The sequence below is a fragment of the Aquarana catesbeiana genome, linkage group LG01, assembly GCF_042186555.1.
Source record: "Aquarana catesbeiana isolate 2022-GZ linkage group LG01, ASM4218655v1, whole genome shotgun sequence".
NCBI classification, from domain to species: Eukaryota; Metazoa; Chordata; class Amphibia; order Anura; family Ranidae; genus Aquarana; species Aquarana catesbeiana.
In genome coordinates, this window is record NC_133324.1 from 274,909,482 (window position 1) to 274,931,886 (window position 22,405).

General features: G+C 42.5%; 1 protein-coding gene across 1 annotated transcript in view; it reads left to right on the forward strand.

The window, feature by feature from the left end:
- TXNRD2 (thioredoxin reductase 2) overlaps window positions 1-20,256 on the forward strand; it is a 185,084-nt gene extending 164,828 nt beyond the window's left edge. Inside the window, exon 18 of the mRNA XM_073628864.1 lies at window positions 19,798-20,256. The gene's annotated coding sequence lies outside the window, so the exon portion shown is untranslated. The remainder of the gene's footprint in view (window positions 1-19,797) is intronic.
- Window positions 20,257-22,405: the final 2,149 nt, after the last annotated feature.

Here is a 22,405-nt window from a genome sequence, read left to right on the forward strand (position 1 = left end):
ACCCAATATTGTGTTTCACCTTATCCCTTGTGCACACAGAAATTTCTCCAGATTCTTGGAATCTTTTGATATTCTGTACTGTAGATAGTGATATATTTGCAATTTTACATTGAGCAACATCATTCTAAAATTGTTTGACAATTTTTAGACAAAGCTTTGCACAGATTAGTGAACCTCTGCCCATCTTATTTTTTTTTTTCCCAAAATAACGTTTATTGACATAAATGCAAAATGTAGCAGCAGTGCACCACACTACACAGCATATACAATGATGTCGAGCAAATGAACAATAATGTGGGTCAGTTAATACACGGGTAACAAATATGAAGGCACATATGTTTAGAAAATCAATTCAGTCAATTTCAAGGGTTGGAAGACCCCAGTCAAGTAAGGTCACCAAATTGACTGTCTGATATAACCAAGGGGGGTGACAAATGATAAAAAATATGGAAAAGGTTGAGGGGATTGGGGATATATAAGGTATGCTATCAATATATATCTTCAATTAAACGAGTGAGGCCCAGCAAGTAAGATGCATTAAAGGAGGGCCCTTATCTCAACTGTGAAAACCAAAGGGGAGTAGAATTCAGTATCTTATATGGTCAGGTCTTGGGCGTCACCCCAACTTGTCCAAATCTTATCAAATTTTTTGCGCAGCTGCGGCTAGCATAGGTACTTTTGTATAAGAGGCGTACATCATTAACTGCAGTCTTCCATCCAGCCACTGAAGGAGAAGATTGCAATTTCAGTTTTAAAGAGGAAGTAAACTTCCTCAACTGACTTTTACCTATAGGTAGTGTAAATATTTCCTAAACGGGAACTGTTTAGGAGATATTTACATTACATGCAGCCAGTGACATGACTGGCGCATGCGCTCTGAAGGAACGGCCACCCGGTGCCGTTCCTTGCCGTGATCGGTGGCTCCCAAGCACGTACTTGATGTCATAGCGGCTCTGGCCAGTCACAGAGCCGGAGCCCGCAAACCCGGAAGCAAGATAGGTGAAGATGGAAGCGGCTGACATCACGGCGCTGGAACAGCTTCATTTCAAGGTAAGTTTTACATAATGTGCTAGTATGCGATGCATACTAGCACATTATGAATTTACCTTGCAGGGAAAAACAAAACATCCAGCGCTTTAATAGAATTTCCCTTCTGGCATAAAAGGCGTGTAAAAAATAAACAGCTTAGTATAGTGGGAAGTGTCAATATTAATAGTAATGCCCAGAAGAAAGTTAAAAGGACCAGCAGGCAGGCATGGTAAGATGTCCCAAGGAGATCATAACACCAATAACCTCTCGCCAATAAGCTTGCACCTTGGGACACGGCCAAAGAACATGGAGGAAGGTACCTAGATCTGTGTTGCATTTGGAACACATAGGGGCTGATTTACTAAAACTGGAGAGTACAAAATCTGGTGCAGTTGTGCATGGTAGCCAATCAGCTTCTAACTTCAGCTTGTTCAATTAAGCTTTGACAATAAAACTTGGAAACTAATTGGTTTCTATGCAGAGCTGCACCAGATTTTGCACACCCCAGTTTTAGTAATTTAACCTAATAAGGTGCAGTCATGGGTAGATAACTTGGCATATAATATACCTGAAGCAAAAATTTAAGTTACAGTAAGTAAATCTATCCTTGGCTGCAACTGGAAGTGTCAGGCAGTGTTGTAAATACACGTCCCATTTCTTTCATGAAAGTGTGATTGGAGTAGGAAATTGGACTCATGCTGCGTGCCGAAGCTGCAGGAATTGAAAAAACAGCTGATTGGACAACTCAAATCTAAATTTAAGAGTGTCTCCAGCATGCCCCTAGACATAATGTGCTGTAGTCTTTTTATACCATATCTGACCCATAATTGAGGATCGGGAAAGCTCTGCAAGTGAGCAAGAGTTGGATTGCCCCACAGTGAAGTGTGAGACAAGAACCAGTTATTCTGAAAAAAATTGTGCTCCAGCCTACCTCCAGACTGCAAGTGTAGTCCGCATAGGCACAGTAACTGCTGGACTGGAGTCCCCCGAAAGACAAAATTGCCGAGCTTTGAGTAGGAGCCCAGCAACATTGCCTCCAATGTAACAGCTGCATTGTCTTGTGACTGAGCAAACCACCACCTCACTGTCACTAGGTATGCTGCTCTATAATACAACGGAAAATTAGGGAGGGCCAGTCTGCCCTCACTAAGGCTACTTTCACACTGGGCGGGCCGGGGGGGGGGGTGTTAGCGGTAAAGCGCTGCTAGTTTTACTGCCGTTATAGCAGCGCTTTTCGGCCGCTAGCAAGGTGCTTTTAACAAAGGATTAAAAGCGCCGCTGCCAAAGCGCTGCCCATTGATTTCAATGGCAGGGGCAGTGGAGGAGCGCTGTATACACCACTCCCCCACCGCCCCAAAGATGCTGCTTGCAGGACTTTTTTTTTCCTGTCCTGCAAGTGCACCGTCCCAATGTAAAAACACTCAGGCTTTCACACTGGGGTGGCTTGAGAGGCGCTTTACAGGCGCTATTTTTAGTGCACAAATGCCGGAAAAGCACTCCAGTGTGAAAGGGGGGTCTAAGGGGAAGCTGTAATGTTGTCCTAGCTAGCCTAGGTGTTCGATCTGCCCAAATAAAGGAGGAGATGCATTTGTAAATCTTTGAGAAAAATTATTTGGCAACCGGTACTGGTGTCTGCTGAAAAAAATATAAAGAAATTTGAGCAGGAAGACTATCTTAAGCACGTTAACCCGACAGGACCCAAAAGGAAGTGACCGCCAGGCATGGCATTTATGTATAAGGAGAGTTAGCAAGGACCCCAACTATCACCCCCAGGTACTTAACACCCATTCCACAGGGAATGGAGTAGATTCTGCCCATCTTTACTTCTGAGACACTCTGACTCTCTAAGAAGCCCTTTTTATACCCAATCATGTTACTGTCCTGTTGCCAATTAACCTAATTAGTTGTAAAATGTTCTTCTTCCTTGTTAGTACCACTTACTTTGCCAGATTTTGTTGCCCTGTCCCAACTTTTTGAGACATGTTGCTGCAATCAGTTACAAAATGAATTTTTTTCCTAAAGTGGAATTCCAATCAAATTTTAACTAAGCCTAAACCTACTCCCATCCCAATTCTAAGACTATTTTATCTACCCTACCGGTAAATGAAATGATGTCTATACTTACCTATTCTGAAGCCACTCCGGTCCGGACAAATGATCGAGTCCCAGCGACAGCTGTCTCATAGAAAGCCTATGGTTGACACCTTTGCCCAGGCTCTGCAGCCCTTGTCGCTGCCTCTCCTCTACACTGCGCTGAGACCCGATCATGTGATGGGACCAGAGTGACTTTAGAACAGGAAAGTATAGGCATCTTTTATTTTACATGATAGATAGATAGAATAGTCTAAGAAACGGGGTGGGAGTAGGTTTAGGCTTAGTTAGAATTTGACTGGCCTTTTACTATAAAATAGTACATTTTTTCAGTTTAAACATTTGTAATGATTTCTATTGTGAATAAAATGTGTTTATGAGATTTGCAAATCATTGCATTGTTTTTATGTAGATTTTACACAGCGTCCCAACTTTACCGGAATTTGGTTTTGTATTTTATGCATGTTCTGTACCTGTAAAATCCTCCCTTGTGTAAACTTCCAAAAGCCCTGAGACTGCTGCTGCCCATGTTGGGTGTGATGTCAGCAGCCCCAGCAGACTCATAGGTGCATGATAACCTCATACTCTATGCATTGCTCATTTCTGGGTGAAAAATGTACTATTCAGGTGCTGTTGGAATCTGCACTGCAGCAACAAAAAAAAAATAGTGTTTACTCTTAAAGGCCAACTCTGCTAAAAATTTATATTTGTTTAGCCTGTACAAGTTGAATTGCGTACTGCCAAAACTGGAATTTCCAGTTCTGCCCCGTTACTATGGTCAGTAGAAAGTTTAATGGTGGTGGCATGTGCTTCTGATGGATTTTCCATGATGAAGAATAAACAAGTGAAGAATCCATCTATAAGCCAGTAAACCTTGTTATGGAATTGTTGATGGGAAGGAGGAGGAGACACAAAATATAGTAGAGAAGTCTTTCCACAATCAGGTTTAGATCAGCTGGGGGTCTCTTCAGTGATTTGCTTCTGGTAGTAGAACAGCTGAGAATGGGTGGTTACAAGTAATCCTTCTGTTGCCACATGTAAAAGTATCACAAGAGCATAATTTGTAAATAGGCGACCACCTTAAGGCCTCTTTTACATGGGTGCCTCCACTTAACGGAATTCGCTTGTTCCGCTGATCCCCGCTGAGCAGGCGGATGACAGGTCCGTGTCCACTCCGCTGTGCAGAGTGGAAACACAGACACAGTCCTGCTCTCCTCTTTGGGGAAATCGGATGGAAACAAGCCGCCTGTCCGCTTCCATCCGATCCGATCTGCCGGACAGATGGAAAATAGGACACCCATCTGTCTGTTTTTGGCGGATCAGATGGCAGCAGGTGTCGTGGACATTGTGTCTGCAGACATCCGCTGCTCCATAGAGGACAATGCAGTGTCCGATCAGGACCACTTAAAAAAAACTGACAGGCGGACCTGATCGGACAGCTCGTGTAAAAGGGCCCTGAGGGCCAGTTCACACCATAGAAACGCAGTCCAGATGTGTTCTGGATGCATTTTTTTCATGTGCGTTTGATGCATTTTTGATGCGTTTCCGGTGTGTTTTTGATGCCTTCCAGTGCATTTTTTCCCCACCTTAAATGGTAACATGTGCATTCCGGTGCATTTTTGGTGCATTCCAGTGCATTTTTGATGCGTTTTACCACTTTCCAGTACAGTTCAGTGCAGAAAAAATGCAGCATGTTCTACCTTTTTTTTCTGGAACGCACTGGAACTGACCGCACTGGTGTGGAACTATACCATTGGAAACCATATATCCATGCGTTTCTTATGCAGAAAAAAAACGCACTGGAGTGCATGTGGTGTGAACCAGCCCTAAAGTGGAAGTTAAGTCCCCTTTTTAACTTGTAGCTACAGGTAAGCCTGTAATAAGAATTTTCATATATACTATGAATATTTCCTAAACTTGAACTCTTTAGGAAATATTTACACAGGATGCAGCCAGCAACTGGTGCATGCGCTCTGAAGGGATGGCATCCCCATGCCATACGTTCAGAGCTCTGTGTGAGGGCTTTCGTGCGCAAGCACGGGAGTGACGTCATCGCAACCCCGGCCATTCATACAGCCGGAGCTAGTGAACCCGGAAGTAAGACCAGGTGAAGAGGATGGCTCCGTGTCCAGGTAAGTCATACTGTGCTGGTATGGGATGCATACTAGTACATTATGCCTAATTGCGCAGGGGGGCACAATTTTTTGAACTTTCTGGAGTTTTTTTACTGCTTTAAGCTGGGTTGACCAGATTAATGTGAGCTTTTTTCTCTGCTGTGCCTGCCACCACTGTTTTTTTTTTTTTTTGTTTTTTTTTTTAATGCACGTGATTCCTGGTCACCAGTGGCTGGTTTTCCCATGCTGCAATTTTGAAAAAGGAACTTTTTCCCTGCATTTTATGTAGGCACAGCAGTCCATTCAAATGGTACCAACCATGACATTTAAAGTGCAATAGCAGTTTATAGCTATTGCATACACCAACATCATGTTTAAATATTAAAAAAAAGCTTATTTCTCTGTAAGCTTTACCCCTTTTAGGCATCATGAATGAGGATAATGTTTAGGATAAGAAGCGTGCTTAGTAGACAATAGCCACGTTAGTTGGTTTAAATTGGGGGTCAGTAAACCTGTCCCTGCTTTGCCGACCCTTCCCCTCTGCTACCTCCACTGCTCTCATCTTCACTGCAGAGTCGAGAGCGGGAAGCAACACAGTACCGGATGGAGGACGGGAGCCAGAGCTGCCTTAGTTAACCTCTCAAGTTAACAAGCAGATAATTGGTTGCTAGGATGGCAGTGGTTCCTAGTGACCAATTACCAGTTTGTTAATACGAAAAGTTAGCTCTGGCAGCTCCCGCCCTCCTTCCAGTACTGTGCTTCCTCCCACTTACCACTCTGCTGAACACCTACTGTAATGTAGGAAAGTGCTATCTACACACTGTGGTGTGTTTTTGAAGGGGGCAAAGGACACTACTGGGGGGGGCAAAGAAAACTGCTATGGGGTCAGAAGACGCTTTGGGGGGGCACAGGGTACTACTGTGGGGCTGGCAGAATATACAACAGAGGGGGGTGATGTGAAGGGGGCAAAGGACACTGCTAAGGAGGGGGTGCTGATGTGATGTGAAACGGCAGAGGACACTACAATGGGGGGAAGTGATGTGAAGGGGGCAAAGAATACTACTGTGAGGGGGAGTGATGTGATGGGGGGCAGAGGACACACGGCACTACATGCCGTCTTTTTATTGGGGGTTCAATAGTTTTTGGAGTTCTTTTCTTCCATGTTGTCCAGATAGATCTCAACTTCTGAAAGGCTGCTTACCCTGGTTTAATTGGAAATGGTCAGTGAAAAATATGACCTGTGTGATTAAATTGTTTCCAGGCACATGATGAACTATTCTGAGTCTGAAGTCATAAAAAACACACATCACTGATTGGTCTCACTTATGATATAGTGTCAATGTATGTCTGTTCTTGCTTTGGTACAAATTAGATCATTTCTGGCTCAAACAGGTAACTTATGTCACCCGTGTGGCAACACCCCTGTGCTTACAGCTTAGGGTTATGTGACTGATTCCTACTTTGTGATGTGTTCATTGAATCAATATAGCATAAGCAATAGTAGCTTAAAGGAAATCTGTGGGGCTGGGTAGGAGGGAGTTGTAAATTGACAACAGGGCAGGTTAGTTGACAGCATTACCATTTGCCCCCTTCAGCACTGCCTTAAGTATCTTAAGTAAGTTTCCTTCCTTCTTATGCCCTTTATACACGATCGGACATTCGATTTGTTCCGACGGATTTTGGGCCAAACTTGTCTTGCATACACACGGTCGCACAAAATTGTCGGAAAATCAGATCGTTCTGAAAGCGGTGACGTAAAACACGTACGTCGGGACTATAAACGGGGCAATAGCCAATAGCTTTAGTCTCCTCAATTATTCTGAGCATGCGTGCCACTTTGTACGTCGGATTTGTATATACATGATTGGAGTTTAAACGATCGGATTTTGTTGTCAGAAAATTTTATATCCTGCTCTCAAACTTTGTGTGTTGGAAATTCCGATGGAAAAAGTCCGATGGAGCCCACACACAATCGGAATTTCCGACAACACAATCCAATCGCACTTTTTCCGTCGGAAAATCCAACCGTGTGTATAGGGCATTAGTTGTTTAGAACATGCTCACCCCCTGTCCCCATCCCATCACAAGGTTTAGGGGCCTGAGCATTGTAATGTGAGCAGTGAGAGGTGTTCATATGGTAATGCAGATGGCAGCCACGTAAAATCATTATTTGCATATTACCTGAGTGGTCATGTCAGTTTAGAACCTCCACATTCATAGGTTTGCTGAAAAACAGAAGTCATCATACAGATCTAAAAAAAACATAGGTTTTTATGTACCACCTACTGGGTGGAGAGACAGAAAACATCCCTCAAGACCCTGTAGGATATCTACAACCACTGGTTTATAGCAGAAGTTCTGCCTAAATATGAAGCCATTTATCTTTTGCTTTGAGTTTATTAGCATCCATCTCCATAAGACACGCAATCTTTTGCTCCTATGACTCGTGAAGTCAATGTATATATAACAACCTATAAGGTTAAAGCGGTTGTATACCCTTTTTTTTAACTTTTACCTACAGGTAAGCCTATAATAAGGCTTACCTGTAGGTAAAATGAATATCTCCTAAACCTGTACGGTTTAGGAGATATTTATTTTGCATGCAGCCGCTGATGTCAGCGGTGCATGCGCTGTGAAGGCCCGGCTGAAGGTCCGGCAGGCGCTGCCGGACCTTGCCTGGGAAGAAGACTCCCGTGCACATGCGCGGGAGTGACGTAATCACGGCTTCGGCCACTTACAGAGCCGGAGCCGCGATACCCGGAAGAAACGGGAACATGTCAGCTCCCTCGGTGTGGACCGGGATCAGATGTCGAGGCCTCGTTCTAAGGTGAGTATTTCATAATGAGCTAGTATGTGCTGCATACTAGCTCATTATGCCTTTGCCTTGCAGGTTTTTTTGTTTAAAAAAAAAAAGGTGCGGGTATACAACCGCTTTAAATATATTTCTTAAAGTGATGCAAAAGTCATTATATATATATATTTATAATATAAAAAAAAAGAGGTTATACTTACCTGCTCTGTGCAATGGTATTGCACAGAAGGCACCCTCTTTTGCTCTTCTGGAAGTCCCCCGACGGTGCTTCTCAGCTTCCTCCTGCTCCAGGTGCCTCCGTAGCAAGCTGCAGACTAAGAAGGCACCCTTGCTTGCATGCTGCCTTGCTGGGCTTTGAGTTCCCATAGACACAAAGGGGTTGATTTACTAAAACTGGAGTGTGCAAAATCTGGTGCAGCTCTGCATAGAAACCAATCCACTTCCAGGTTTTATTGTCAAAGCTTAATTGAACAAGCTGAAGTTAGAAGCTGATTGGCTACCATGCACAGCTGCACCAGATTTTGCACTCTCCAGTTTTGGTAAATCTCCCCCACAGTGTTAGTAAGTCATGCCCTTGGTTTCCCCCCTCACGGGAGTTTGATAGCAGCAGAAGCTTGAAGCTCTGTTCACACCATGGCATGGCTTTTGGGCGACAGGCATTCTGCGATTCTGTTTGCGCGAGTTTACCGCGATTCGTCAGGGGCGACAATCGTGGCAAAATCGCGCCCCAATTTGGGTGCCATTCAAAATAACAGGGATCGCAAAAGCGATTCCGTCCGCGATCTGGAACGCCATGGTGTGAACGGAGCCTTATGCCTCAGCTGTCCTCAATTTCTCCTGTGAAAGCAGATAACGGTTTAGGGACGGGGGGTTTAGGGACGGGGGGGGGGGGCGGTGTAGGATAAATAGTGGGGTTTTTTTTACCTTAATGAAGAGAATGCATTATGGTAAAAAAAATATTTACACTCTAGGACCACTTTAAGTTTATTTCTTAATTTAAGGGACAATCCACCCAAAAGTGATGTTTTATATATAAGTGGAAATTAGTAGGCTAAATTACTTGTTGAGCTCTGGCCCTCTCTCCATGCAGTCTCAAAGTACTTAACCTGATGGTTTTTCTTCTCGACAGTTTTAGTTATATTACTTACCTGTAATGAAATATGTCCCATGACGTGCAGTCTGCAAATGGAAGAGGGAATCCTGTGACTGATCATACTCTTCCCAATCCACAGATTGTTTTACAGGCAGTGTAATAAGTGAAAAAACTTTTTCCAGTGGAAGAGAGGGCAGAAGGGGTGTGTCTAATCATTATTATGCTGGCCATAGATGAATCGAAATTCAGATGATTCAGCAGGAACCAGCTAAATATGGCTACATGTATGGCTGCTCCCACTCAACAGAAGTCACTCTAATGCCGTGTACACACGATCGGACATTCCGACAACAAAACTGTGGATTTTTTTCCAACGGATGTTGGCTCAAACTTGTCTTGCATACACACGCTCGCACAAATATTGTTGGAAATTCCGATCGCCAAGAACGCAGTGACGCCAGTGTGGCTCTCCTGCTTGATTCCGAGCATGTGTGGACATTTGTGCGTCAGAATTGTGTACACACGATCAGAATTTCTGACAACAAAGTATGATGTCGGAAAATTTGAGAACCTGCTTTCAAACATTTGTTGTCGGAAATTTCGACAGCACATGTCCGATGGAGCATACACATGATCAAAATTTCCGACAACAAGCTCACATCGGACATTTGTCGTCGGAAATTCCGATCGTGTGTACGCGGCATACCAATTGACTTCTGTCGAACAAGCTTGTTGGAAAATGTCTTCCTGATCGACCAGTGGCTGCAGCTGCTGATCAGTGAATTCTAACAGTGGAGAGTCCCCACTGTCAAAATATAATTGGGTTGATTTGCTAAAACTAGAGAGTGCAAAATTTGGTGCAGTTGTGCATGGTAGCTAATCAGCTGCACCAGATTTTGCACTCTCCAGTTTTAATAACATTGGCTATACATTATACAATTTTCCTTTAGATTTACCAAAACCATATAATATGAGGTCAAACCTAAACACTCTCAATTTGTATGCAATCAGACAGGCCCTTGCACTACACAGTTGAAGGTAAATGTAAAGGAAATTGAATAACGAACTTGCACAGTAATACCTCGGATTGCCAGTAACGTGGTTAAAGAGTGTTTCGCAAAACGAGGTATTATTTTTTTTTTTTTTAAATCTTGACTCGGTTTGCGAGCGTTGTCTTACAAAATGAGCAGGATTCAAGCCTCTGCAGTGTGCAGTACCGCATTTGGCCAGATGTGCCAGGGCATCGGTGACACTTGGAGCCACTCAGATGCTCTTGGAGCCGTTCGGATGCACTTGGAAACACTCCGTTTCCAAGTGTTTCCGAGTGCATCCGAGCGGCTCCGAACGGTTTCCAAGTGTCTCCGGCACCCCCCACCTCTGGTCACAATAGAAGCCACAGTTATCTGAGTTTCCATTTACTTCTATGGGGAAACTCGCTTTGATATATGAGTGCTTTGGATTACAAGCATTCTTCTGGAACAAATTATGTTCGTAATCCAAGGCACCACTGTATATGTATGGCCAGCTTAATCAATCCCAATGTCTGGCTGAATGAAAAAAAAAAAATGATCCATCTGTGGCCAGCCATAATGTAGCAGAGACCTGAAGCTGTTAAAGAGGAAGTAAAGTCTGATGGGTTTTACTTCCTCTTTTGTTCCCTGCAAAGTAAAAGCATAATGCATACTAGCCCATTATGTGCCACTTACCTACAAACGAAGCCCACGATGTCCCCGCTGGTGGCTGCATCCATCTCCACCCCTCTTCCTCCTGGGGCCATGGACTCTGGCTCTGTGAAGGCACGGTAGTGCCCTTTCTTCAGTGCGCATGCGCCAATGATGACGGCGCAAGCTTATATGGTAAATATCTGCTAAACCGCCACGGTTTAGGAGATATTTCCAGTACCTATAGGTAAGCCTTATTTATAGGCTTACCTGTAGGTAAAAGTGGTATGTAAGGGTTGACAACCACCTTAACCTTCACAGCACCAGAAGTTCAGCAGCAGGAGGAGGACATAGCAGCCTTCAGTGAAGATTAATACAGAATCCAGCAGCCTGCACATTTTGTGGGCAAACTTCAATACTGGTACGTAATGCATCCAAAACTATAGAAAAAAAAAAAAAGTGTTTTTTTTTTTCCACAATATTTTTATTTAATTTTCAAATAAACATACAAAAAAAAAAGGGAAATAAGTAAGGAAAATTATTGTACATAAATAAGGCTGTATAGGTCAGTTATAGAACTGTTATATCTTTTGTACACTACAGCTTACATATTGCATTGTGTGTCTACTAGGGTCAAAACTGAGACAAACTTGCAACCTGCTAACTGGGCTCTCGCGCGGACCCCAAATCCCTATATGGCCTTAGAGTCCAAGCGATGCAAGGCATGTCTAGATAAAAAAAAAAAAAACAGAATAAGGGAGAAACAGAGATAGAGGAATAACTGAGAAAAGGAAGGAAGAGAATCGAGGAAAGGGGTGGGGGTAAGAGGTAGGGAAGTGGAGTGGATGCACTCCCGTCTTTTAGTAAGTACCTCAATTGCCAGGCATCTTATGTAGTTGTAAGATACCTGATCCAGGGGTCCCATATTTTGTTGAACCCAGTGATCTTATCCTTCAAAATTGCCGAAAGGCGTTCATTAACCATTATCCATGAGAGTTTAGTTTTCAGTAAGTAAAATGGAATCGAGGGGGACCTCCAAGACTTAGCTATAGAAATTCTAGCCGCTACAAATATAAATGTGGTAAGTCTTCGCATTGGTTTTGATGCCCCCTCCACTGGGCGCCCCAACAGTGCGTGCAGAAGTGATTTAAGGAGGTTCACTTGAGTGAGGGAATAAATAAGATTGTAAGTACGTATCCAGAACCGCCTCACTTTTGGACATGTCCACCAAGTGTGGTACATGGTACCATCTGTATTACATCCTCTAAAACACCGCGGGGATGCCCCTGGGACGAAGGATGCTATCCTCTCTGGGACCATGTACCATTGCATCAATACTTTATAGTTTGCCTCTATCAGAGAGGAATTAATAAAAGATTTAGATGCGTTCTGTATTATTTTGCTCCATTCCTCTGTTGCTAAATCTGTGTCCATATCTTGCTCCCAATTTGTGCATATAAAATAATTTTTGGGGAGTCGAGGACAAGATATTATAGATCTGTGATATATAGCCAGTGTGTTTGTCGAAAGTCCTATAGAGGTTTTCCATTGAGGTGAATGTGGTAAGATCGGAGGTGCGATTTGGTGTCGCCAAGAAGTGTGCTATCTGAGTATAGCGGAAAAGTTCCGAATTTGGAATGTTATATTTTTCCTGTAAGGCTGATTTCGACAAGGCACCTCTGTGATCACAGAAATCCGCTATACGCAACAAACCTTTGTTAGTCCACCATGAGAAATTTTGGGGATGGAGACCTGGGGTGAGCAAAGGATTTCCGAACAGTGGGGCTAAGGGTGTGCTGGGACTTGAACGTGGTTACCAGCCGATCGCATAAATTTAGGGAGAACGACAAGCTCGGGCACAATATGATTGGCCTGTCTTTCGCTTTCATCCACATGAAGTGGCTGATCTCTCTATCAGGGTATAGGGAGGACTCAATCGACCTCCAGAGTGGTCTGGGCTGTCGCGTGTGGAATCGGATTAGTTGGGACAATTGTGCTGCTTGAAAATATTTAAGTAAATCTGGCATTCCAAGGCCCCCTCTCAATTTCGGTGCATATAGTGTTCGTCTGTTCACCCTATGTCTCCTATGTCCCCTTATATAATCTAATAACCTTGACTGGAATCTCTGTAAATCTTTTCTTACTATCGCTATCGGAAAAGTCCTGAACAGATACAGCACTTTCGGCAGAACAGTAATTTTAACTGAGCACAGCCTACCGAACCATGACGGGGGTTACCCGACCATCTTTTGAGATCCTCTAGTATTTTCCTAAATAGTGGGGAGTAGTTATGGTTATACAGCGTTGTAAGGGTGGGAGCCAGAAGGATGCCCAAGTATGGCAAGGTCTCCTTTTGCCATTTAAATGGAAAAGATTTTTGCAGGGCTTGAACTATATGTGTTTGTAAGGAGACACTAAGTGCCTGAGATTTAGAATGATTTACTTTCAGGCCCGAAAATTCCGTAAAGTGTCTCAGTACTACATGTAGGCTAGGCAAGGAGGTGACCGGGGAGGAGAGGAGCAACAAGATATCATCCGCGAACATTGCGCACTTGTGTTCGCGATCTCCGCACTTCACTCCCAATATATCCGGGTGTTCGCGAATTTTGATGGCCAACGGCTCTAAAGCCAAAATAAATAATAGGGGAGATAGGGAGCAGCCCTGCCGGGTCCCTCTGAGTATGTTTATGTTTTGTGATTGGTAGCCCTTAATTACGAGATTTGCCATGGGATCGCTATAGATTATTTTGAGTGTGGTCAGGAAGTGCGAACCAAACCCATACTTTCTTAAAATAAAAAAAGATAGTCCCAGGATAGTGACTCAAATTCTTTATGTAGGTCTAATGAGACCAATAATGCCCCTCTCCGGCCTCTTCCGTCCCAGCCCAAATTCAAAGCAGAACATATGTCAATGATGCGTCTAGTCTGGTCTGGAACTTGTCTATTTGGAACAAATCCAGTCTGGTCGGGGTGGTTATATTTCGATATGAATGAATTCATACGAATGGTTAATATCTTTGTCAGTATTTTAAGGTCGACGTTAATCAATGTGGTAATTTGTGAAGTCCCCGTGGTCTTTATTTGGCTTGGGAATAACATGTATAAAGGCCCTGTTCTCGTGAAGTGGTAAAGGGGACCCCTTTCTTAGTGCATTATAGAAAGAGCAAAGGTGAGGAACCAGAATTTCTGTATATTTGCGGTAATAGTGGCCTGAGAATCCGTCTGGACCTGGTGACTTTGACGGGTTCAGGGATTTAATAGCCGCCGCTACTTCGTTTGCTGTAAACTCTGCCTCAATCACCTCTGCATGGTCATTAGATAGTGTTGGGAGTGGTATGTCCCGCAAGAATTCTTCTGCCTTATTCGCACTGAAGTCTTTTGGAAAGTCATAGAGTCTAGAGTAAAATGTAAAGAATTCCTGTAATATAAGCTGAGGATTTTGGGTCATTTGTCCAGTCTGTAGTCTCAGTTTAGGGAGCGCAGAATTATATGGTCTTGGATTGAGTTTTCTTGCCAGTAGTCTGTTAGGTTTATCTCCCAATGTGTAATATCCGTGTTTAGCCCATCTAACATATTTTTCTGCTTTTGTTGTGAGGCTCAAATTTAGTGCTGTTCTTGCCACATCAATCTGGTTCCTAAGATCCAGATGTGGGTTAGATTTTTGTTCTCGCGTGAGTCGAAACAACTCTTCCTCTTGTTGTTGTATTGTTTGTGTACGTTCCTGTTTGACTCTGGTAGCTAGCTGTATTAATTTACCTCATATGGTAGCCTTGTGGGCTGCCCAAACCATCGCTGGGGAGGAGGCCAAGGAGGGGTTGTCCTGAAAGTATTGTATGGTTATTTCTACTTCTTTGGCAATAAAAGGATCACTTAATAAAGAAAAAAAAAAAGTTTTTTAAATATACTTTAGCTTTAAAAAAATAGGAGTCTGACCCTGCTTGTCTGGATTTACATTATCTGACATACGCTTGTGGTCCATTAGAAGGAGCAAAACCAGAATGGGCATTCCTCAAGCCAGCTTTTAATATTACTGCACTGCCTTGAGTGTACTGACGCTTTAAAGCGTAACTCCACTTTTGTTGAGGAAAAAAAAAAAAATTCTCCTCTTGGTGAGCTATGTACATTGCAAGGATTGTAACAAACTTTGTTGCAGATTCCTACCTTTTTATTATTCTGTGTCCATGTGGAAAAGGGAGTGGTTTCATAATTCTCAATCAGCTTCTGCAGGGCTCTAATGAGGAAAGCTGCTGTGCCTGCATCCCTTTGGACGTGATTTCCTGTTGGAAGTAGCTCACCACAAATGGCATTTTTGTTGCAGGGGATGCCTGAAATCTGACTTGTATCTTAGGCAGACTTCAGGGAAAATTGGTGAGCCAATCAGACAAGCAGGAAATTATGTTTCTGGGGGGCATTCTGTGTACAGAACACCTCCAGGTAGAGATATTGCATTGCATTTTTATAAAAAGAGCTGCAGATTGAAAAGGAAAGGTCATTTTTAATAACATTCAATTACAATATGACTTGTGTCATAATTGTATATGCTATATTTTTTTTTTTTCTTTATTTGAAATTCTTTTCCCATGAAAGTGGAGATACCCTTTAGGATAGCAAGCTAGCACATAACCCTTACATGTAGACTTTTTAGATTTAGTTTAGGATGTGTATAGGGCTCTCTAACATGCCAAAGCTATTATAGTGGTATCCTGGACGCAAAGCAGTAGTGTGTCATTAGATTATATTATGGCATCTTCCAGATTAGTATCAGATTCTGCAGCTCACTGAGAGGTTAACGTCACTAGACTTTCTTTACAGAAGGAAACAGATTGGAAACAAAAATACTTTTGGATTGCTGCCTGTAATTTGCGGCTACGTTTCTAAATATTCTTGAAACCCACATCACGCTCCTTGCTACCATCAAAGGCTTACTGTCTCCTTCAGTACAATAAAAAATAACAGAGGACATCCTGAGGAAACCATGTCCTAATATCACTAGCCTGGCATGTCTTCCCCACAAGGAGATCTGAAAAATTACATCTGACACAGAAGGTTTCATTAGCCAAGGAGCATGTAGAGTGATTTCACAAGGCTCGGGATATCTGAGCTTCTGATCTGTGTGCGTGATTTCCAGGTGGGATTTAAGTCCCAGTTCTCACTGTAATGAAAACAAAATATAGTACTTTTCATTCACACCATGTGCTATTTAAAGCTAACTGCCAATCAGTGATTATCCTGCGTTGTGTGTATTGGCCATTTATTGATTTGTGGTTGTTTCACTGCACACACAATCCTAGCAGCATGCCAATCCTCGAGAATAGAGAAAATGTTATAGCTTTTATAAAACATTTATTTCTGTTCAGAATTGATATTTTGGTTTGTGGAAGTTGGTAGGATCAGAGTTAGTTTACCATTTTTATTTTTTTTAAGGGACTCACATTTTCCTTTCTTTCTTCTTGGATGGTCATATTTTATATACAAATGCATATATCTCCCCCTAGTGGATATCTATATATTAGACACTTCAGTCAACATTCCTGCTGAATTAATATAGAGATAAAAAGTAAAAAGAACTCTATACAAAGGCAGGCATTGCTGATCTTCTTCAGAAGGTGCTCCAGTGCTTGGAGAGGCTGACCTACATGAGGATCAGGGAAGGTAGTGAAAAGTCAAAACTCCTAATCTGCATATTTGTTCTAAAGCAGTGATTTAGAAAATACTAAAGTCAATGGATAAGCATGGCAGCCAGGTAACAATTGTTTTAATAAATGAGCGGTCAGCAGCGGCCTCCTCTATTCTTCCTTGCTACAGGTTTCCTTTAACAGATCAGCCATTTACACAATGTATTGTTTTTGGATTAAAATATAACTAAAAGAAAAACGTTTTAGTTTTAGATAGAGTGAAGAAGAATTAGAACTCTTGTCAGTTTTTATTGCTGTCTGTGAGGGTGGAGATTCACCCTCTCTATTTGTCCTGTTTACCATTATCATTGAAAGTGAAAGGAAAACAAAATCCCAAATTTTGAGTTGTCCCCAGAAATGTAGTAGAGGGGGACAGTAATTCTGGTGACCTTAGGGGTCCCCAAGAAATTCCCTTAATTTGCAGGGATTTCCTCACTTCCTTTTTAGTTATGGAACAGGAATGGAAGGGGAATCTCTGCAACAGATGGTGAAAAAAAAATCTGACAGGGGTCAAAACCATCCTTTACACTATTTAAAATGGAAAAAAGTTTTGCCTATAGTTCATCTTTAATGTTCTGACTTGCATTGATACTGAAATGGTAAAATACAGTCACTGTGTTGTACTGCTGATTGCTAAAGCTGAGCTCCGGTCAGATATAATTGAATATAATTGAATACAAATGATTGCATCCCTGTTGTATTAAATATTTAATATATATTGCATTAATAAATCATTACATGCAATTACCGTATATAAAATGCAAACAGTGTCAGTATCTGATTTTAACTAGGTTTCAGCCCCCATACAGCACAGAGAACAAGTCCGTTGTGCTGCCATGCTCATGTGCGAACAAGGAGCATGCTGATAGGAGAGAACAGAAAAACAGAGAAATAAGCTCATCAGTCTGCTTATCTCCTTTCACTGTCCTGTCATAGACTGGAGGAGGGACAAGACCTGTAAGTGTTGCTTAATTGAAGCAGATAGATCTTTGCTGTGTGTTAGAGCTGGATAAATCTCAGGATTGAAATAGAAAATGTTACATCATGGCTAAGGCCGGCCATACACGGAGCAAATTTCTTTCTTGCAACCACAGTCAGTGTTGATGCGGGAATCCTCCTGTCAGCCATTGTCTTCTAACGGCGGGGTAGAGGGGGAGGGTGGGGAAAGCTGTCCCTGCCGGGAGAAGACGGTGATTATCACTAGCGGCTATAGGAGCCACTAGAGATAATCGCAAGAGAATCCAGTAGGCTGGTTGTACCAAAGTTGATCGATCGATCAACTTGGTACATTCAGCCTGCCCATAACTATATACATACTCTTAATCCAGTGATTGAGAGCAAGGACAGGGATGGTGAAGATATTTTATATACACAAGGCACATTATTGATAAAAGCACACATCTCTAGATGTAGTATTAACTAGTTGCCGCCCGCTCACCGTCAAATGACGGCGGGGAGGTGCGGCTCTCGTTCTGGGATGGCCACTCTCGCACACCCGCGGGGGGCACACAGTGTGGCGATCTCAGGCACTCCGTGTTGCTAGGACACGGCGTGACCCCGATCTCTGTAAAGAGCCGTGGCTCTTTAACCATGTGATCGGCTGTGTCCAATCACAGCTGGTCACATGTAAACACAGAGATGCCGGTAATCAGCACTCCTCGCCTCACACTGACAGAGTGTGTGGCGAGGAGAGCCGATCAGAGGCATCTCCTCACAGGAGACATCTACAAATGTAATCAGGGCACTGATCACAATAGCGCCACCAGTGCCACAAATCAGTGCTAGCGATTAGTGCCCACCACTGCCAGCAATCTGCCCACAAGTGCCACCAATCAGTGCCCAATAGTGATGCCAGTCTGTGCTGGCTATCAGTCCCACCTATCAGTGCTGCCCATCAGTGCTGCCTATCAGTGCTCATTAGTGCCACATATCAGTGTGGCATATTAGTGCCACCTCATCAGTGCCCATAAGTGCTGCTTCATCAGTGGCCATAAGTGCCACCTCATCAATGCCCACCAGTTCAGCCTTTCAGTGCCGCCTCTTTTTTTTTTTTTTTTTTTTTAGTAAGAAATAAAAAACCCAGCAGTGATTAAATACCACCAAAAGAAAGCTCCATTTATGTGAAGAAAATGATAAAAATGTCATCTGGGTACAGTGTAGCATGACCGCGCAATTGTCATTCAAAGTGTGACAGTGCTGAAAGCTGAAAAATGGCCTGTGCAGGAAGGGGGTGTAAGCACCCTGTAGGCAAGTGGTTAAAGTGGTTTTAAAGCCTAAATATTTTTTATTTTAATGCATTTCTCTAATTAAGGTAAAGAATTTGAGGTAGCAGTATGCCCCCTCTTACTTGCCCAAGCCTTCACCCAATCCAGCGCTGTGCTCGTCTGTAGCAGCTCTCCCCACTCTCCCAGGCTCTGCTGAGGCAGTAGGAGCCACTGACTTTGCTGCTGCCAGTCAAATCCTGTGAGGAACGAGCGGGAGGTGGGACCAAAACACACTGTTTGTCTATATGCGCAGGCAGCGTGGCTTGGGATCGAGCCCACAGGTGTGCTACTATGGGAAGTGGCTTCCTATGGTGGCACAATGAGAAGAGGAAGAGCCAGGAGCGCCGGCAGAAAACCCAGAAATAGGAGGTTTGGGGACGCTCTCTGCATTTCCATTGCACAGAGCAGATAAGAATAAACCTGTTTGCTTTTTTTTTTTTTTTAAATAGTGTTTACAATCACTTTAATCCTTAGATAAATGTATTGTGTATTGCTTGGAAAAGTATATGCTGATTATAATATTTCACTGCATTAAAAGCTAGCTTGCAGTTGCCTATAGAAGCAGAAAAGTATCATGAAGTGTTTTATTCCTAAAGCTGGATATACACTATACAATTATGTTTAGACTTTTTTCTTTAGATTTACCAAAACTATATAATATTAGGTCAAACCTTAACACTTTCAATTTTGTATGCAATCGGGCAGGCCCTTGCACTACATAGTTGAAGGTAAGTCTAAAGGAATTCGAACAACAAAAGTTGTATAGTGTAGCTTTAGATGTCTGTACATTTGTTGTCTCTGTTGTAGAAGAAAAGAGGTTATATTAAGAATATATGCACACCTGCCGTTTTATACACATTGTGCCAAAGTTTACTCTATGTTTCTCTTGGTAGAGTAATTGAATGTGTGCTGTCTTGTGACATTGTTCCAATTATATTGAAGTATTTTATCTGTCTACATACAGTTTACAAACTTCAAATATTTAACTTTATTGAAATTCATTAGACTGAATAAAACTTCCTTTCTCCCAAAAAGTAACATTTCTGTCTTGTTTTTAGGGAGATATTATTTGGCAACACAAAGGCAAAACTTTTACTAATCGGTAAAGGAAAATGTGGAATTCTGCAAAAGAAAAACGTAATCCGAGTGACTTAAGACTGCCTGTTTTGCATAACACCTGCTGCATGAAAGGGGCACTGTTGTCTTCATTCAAACAGTGCTAAGTAAACATTCTAAATACGAAGCCAAATACAGGTGTAATTTGAATATCGTCTATAACAGATGTATGATATACAGTATCTCTGCTGATTGTTTAGCCTTCTCTGCAGGCATACATTTTTAGGGATGGTTGTGCTAGCAGTTTTATATATTATGTTAAAAACAAGACAAGATACCAACAAATGATGGCTTGTGTATAAACTCAAAAAGAGATAGACAAGCCTGAGAATCAGCTGGCTTCCTTGTCTTTAGTATGATACTATATGAGTAAAAAAATAAAATAAACTATATTTTACCAAGATGTTCTTTTTCTGATTACTTGAAGGCACCTAAAATATAAATCTAGATTAGCCTATGCTGTAGTAACTAGAGATGGGTTCATTAATAGAATTGTTGGGACTTTGTATGAGACAACGACTGTTGCAGAGTTTGTATGTCTCCATCCCCGAATCATAGAAAAAAGAGGGGAAAGGGGAATGGTGGGACTTTATATGAAGCACAACACCAAAACCAGATAAATCAATTGGTAGATACTATTTAATATTTAATGGTGCACATGGATTCATGTGGGACAGTAAAGTATGTAGCAAATAACATAGTAATATAATACATGGAAATGTACACACACATATAAGTGTTAGAAATACTATACATAAATGTTCCTACATAGTGAATGGTAAATATTTTAAAATGTATTAAATGTAGCCCAAACTTGCATATAAACATGATTGATTGCACACATGATAATGTAAAGTTGATTCAAAGTTCTTCAAGGTAATCGCATAGTAAACGCATGGTACCTGTGACAATACATCGGTATATAGCTCTATGCGTGTTTCGTGGATAAATTCCACTCATCAGGAGCAAATGCAATCTAGGGATGTCTGTAATAAAATATAAATACCAAATATTATAGTAACTAAAGTAACAGGACACACAAATACACTTTATTACCAATTGATTTATCTGGTTTTGGTGTTGTGCTTCATATAAAGTCTCACCATTCCCCTTTCTCCTCCTTTCCCCTCTTTTTTTTCTAACTAAAGATGGGCTAAACCCACCCCTGTTTAGGTTGCAGCAGAACTCTCGAACAGGGGAAAAGTTCTGCCCGGAACCATGAACTCCATTGAAGTCTATGGGAGCCAATCATGTGAAATCAAAAGTGCACATGCACTGATCAACAGTGATTATAATTATGCTTAACCGCTTGCCGACCAGTTCGCGCCGATATACGTCAGCAGAATGGCACGGCTGGGCAAAACAACATATGGGCACGTTGTTCCCTTTAAAAGCCGCTGGGGGGGCACCCGCCCATGATTGCGGGCACGAGAGACAGCACAGGGTTGTGTGTGTGTAAACACACAAATCCCTGTTCTGTCAGGGGAGAGGAGACATATCGTTTGTTCCTACTAAGTAGGAACAACGATATGTCTCCTCCCCCAGTCAGTCCTATTGCCATACAGTTAGAACACATACAGGGAGCACACATTTAACCCCTTGATCGTCCCCTAGTGTTAACCCCTTCCTTACCAGTGACATTTAAAAAGTAATCAGTGCATTTTTATAGCTCTGATCGCTGTATAAATGTCAATGTTCCCAAAAATGTGTCAGAATTGTCCAATCTGTCTGCCACAATGTCACAGTATCACTAACAGTTGCAGATCGCCGCCATTACTAGTAAAAAAAAAAAGACATGGCAAAGTCCATCTTTGAAGTATCCAGGAGCTGGTGTCTTCAGGGCAGTGTCCCAGCAATCCCCCTGGCTCCTGAAGCCAGACTTTCATCAGCAGGAATTCCGGGCTCAGCATGGCACAGCAGACTGGCTGGATGGACTCTGGCACCAGCATCAGCAGTGAAGACGACAACCCTGGGATCCAGACCCATGTCCCTTTATAATGACACAGGATCAGTGGGTCGGACCCAGGAAGCCCGCCAAGAAATACCCGGGAAACATAGTTAACTCTAATCCTCCTGGCTGGGGCAGCATTTAAAGTGTTACTAAACCCAGTAATCTGAAAATAATTCATCCCCCCCCCACAGTGCCCATGGCTTATAAATCATCATTTTGCATTAAAATACTGCCACTATATACCTTTTGGATGATCTGTATACCACAGTTACATGATAAACTGCAGAGTTTCTCCAGTGCCGACAGTCCAGGAAGGCGATTTCCACTACAGCCTGTATACACGCCCACATGTGTGATGTCAATATCATGTAACCTGGCTAGCTTTGATCAACAAGTAAATGTTCTCTCCAGCATAAAAGACACAACTGAGCATGTGCAGGTTGGCTACTCTGCCTGTGTTAGCTGGCCTTCCCCAGATAGTGCAGGGATGGAAGGATCTATGCATACAGGATAAAACGGCCTTTTTGGACAATGCAGAGGATTAACCCCTTAGTTCCACAGTGTGTATAACAAGCATGATATGCTGCAAATACATAATG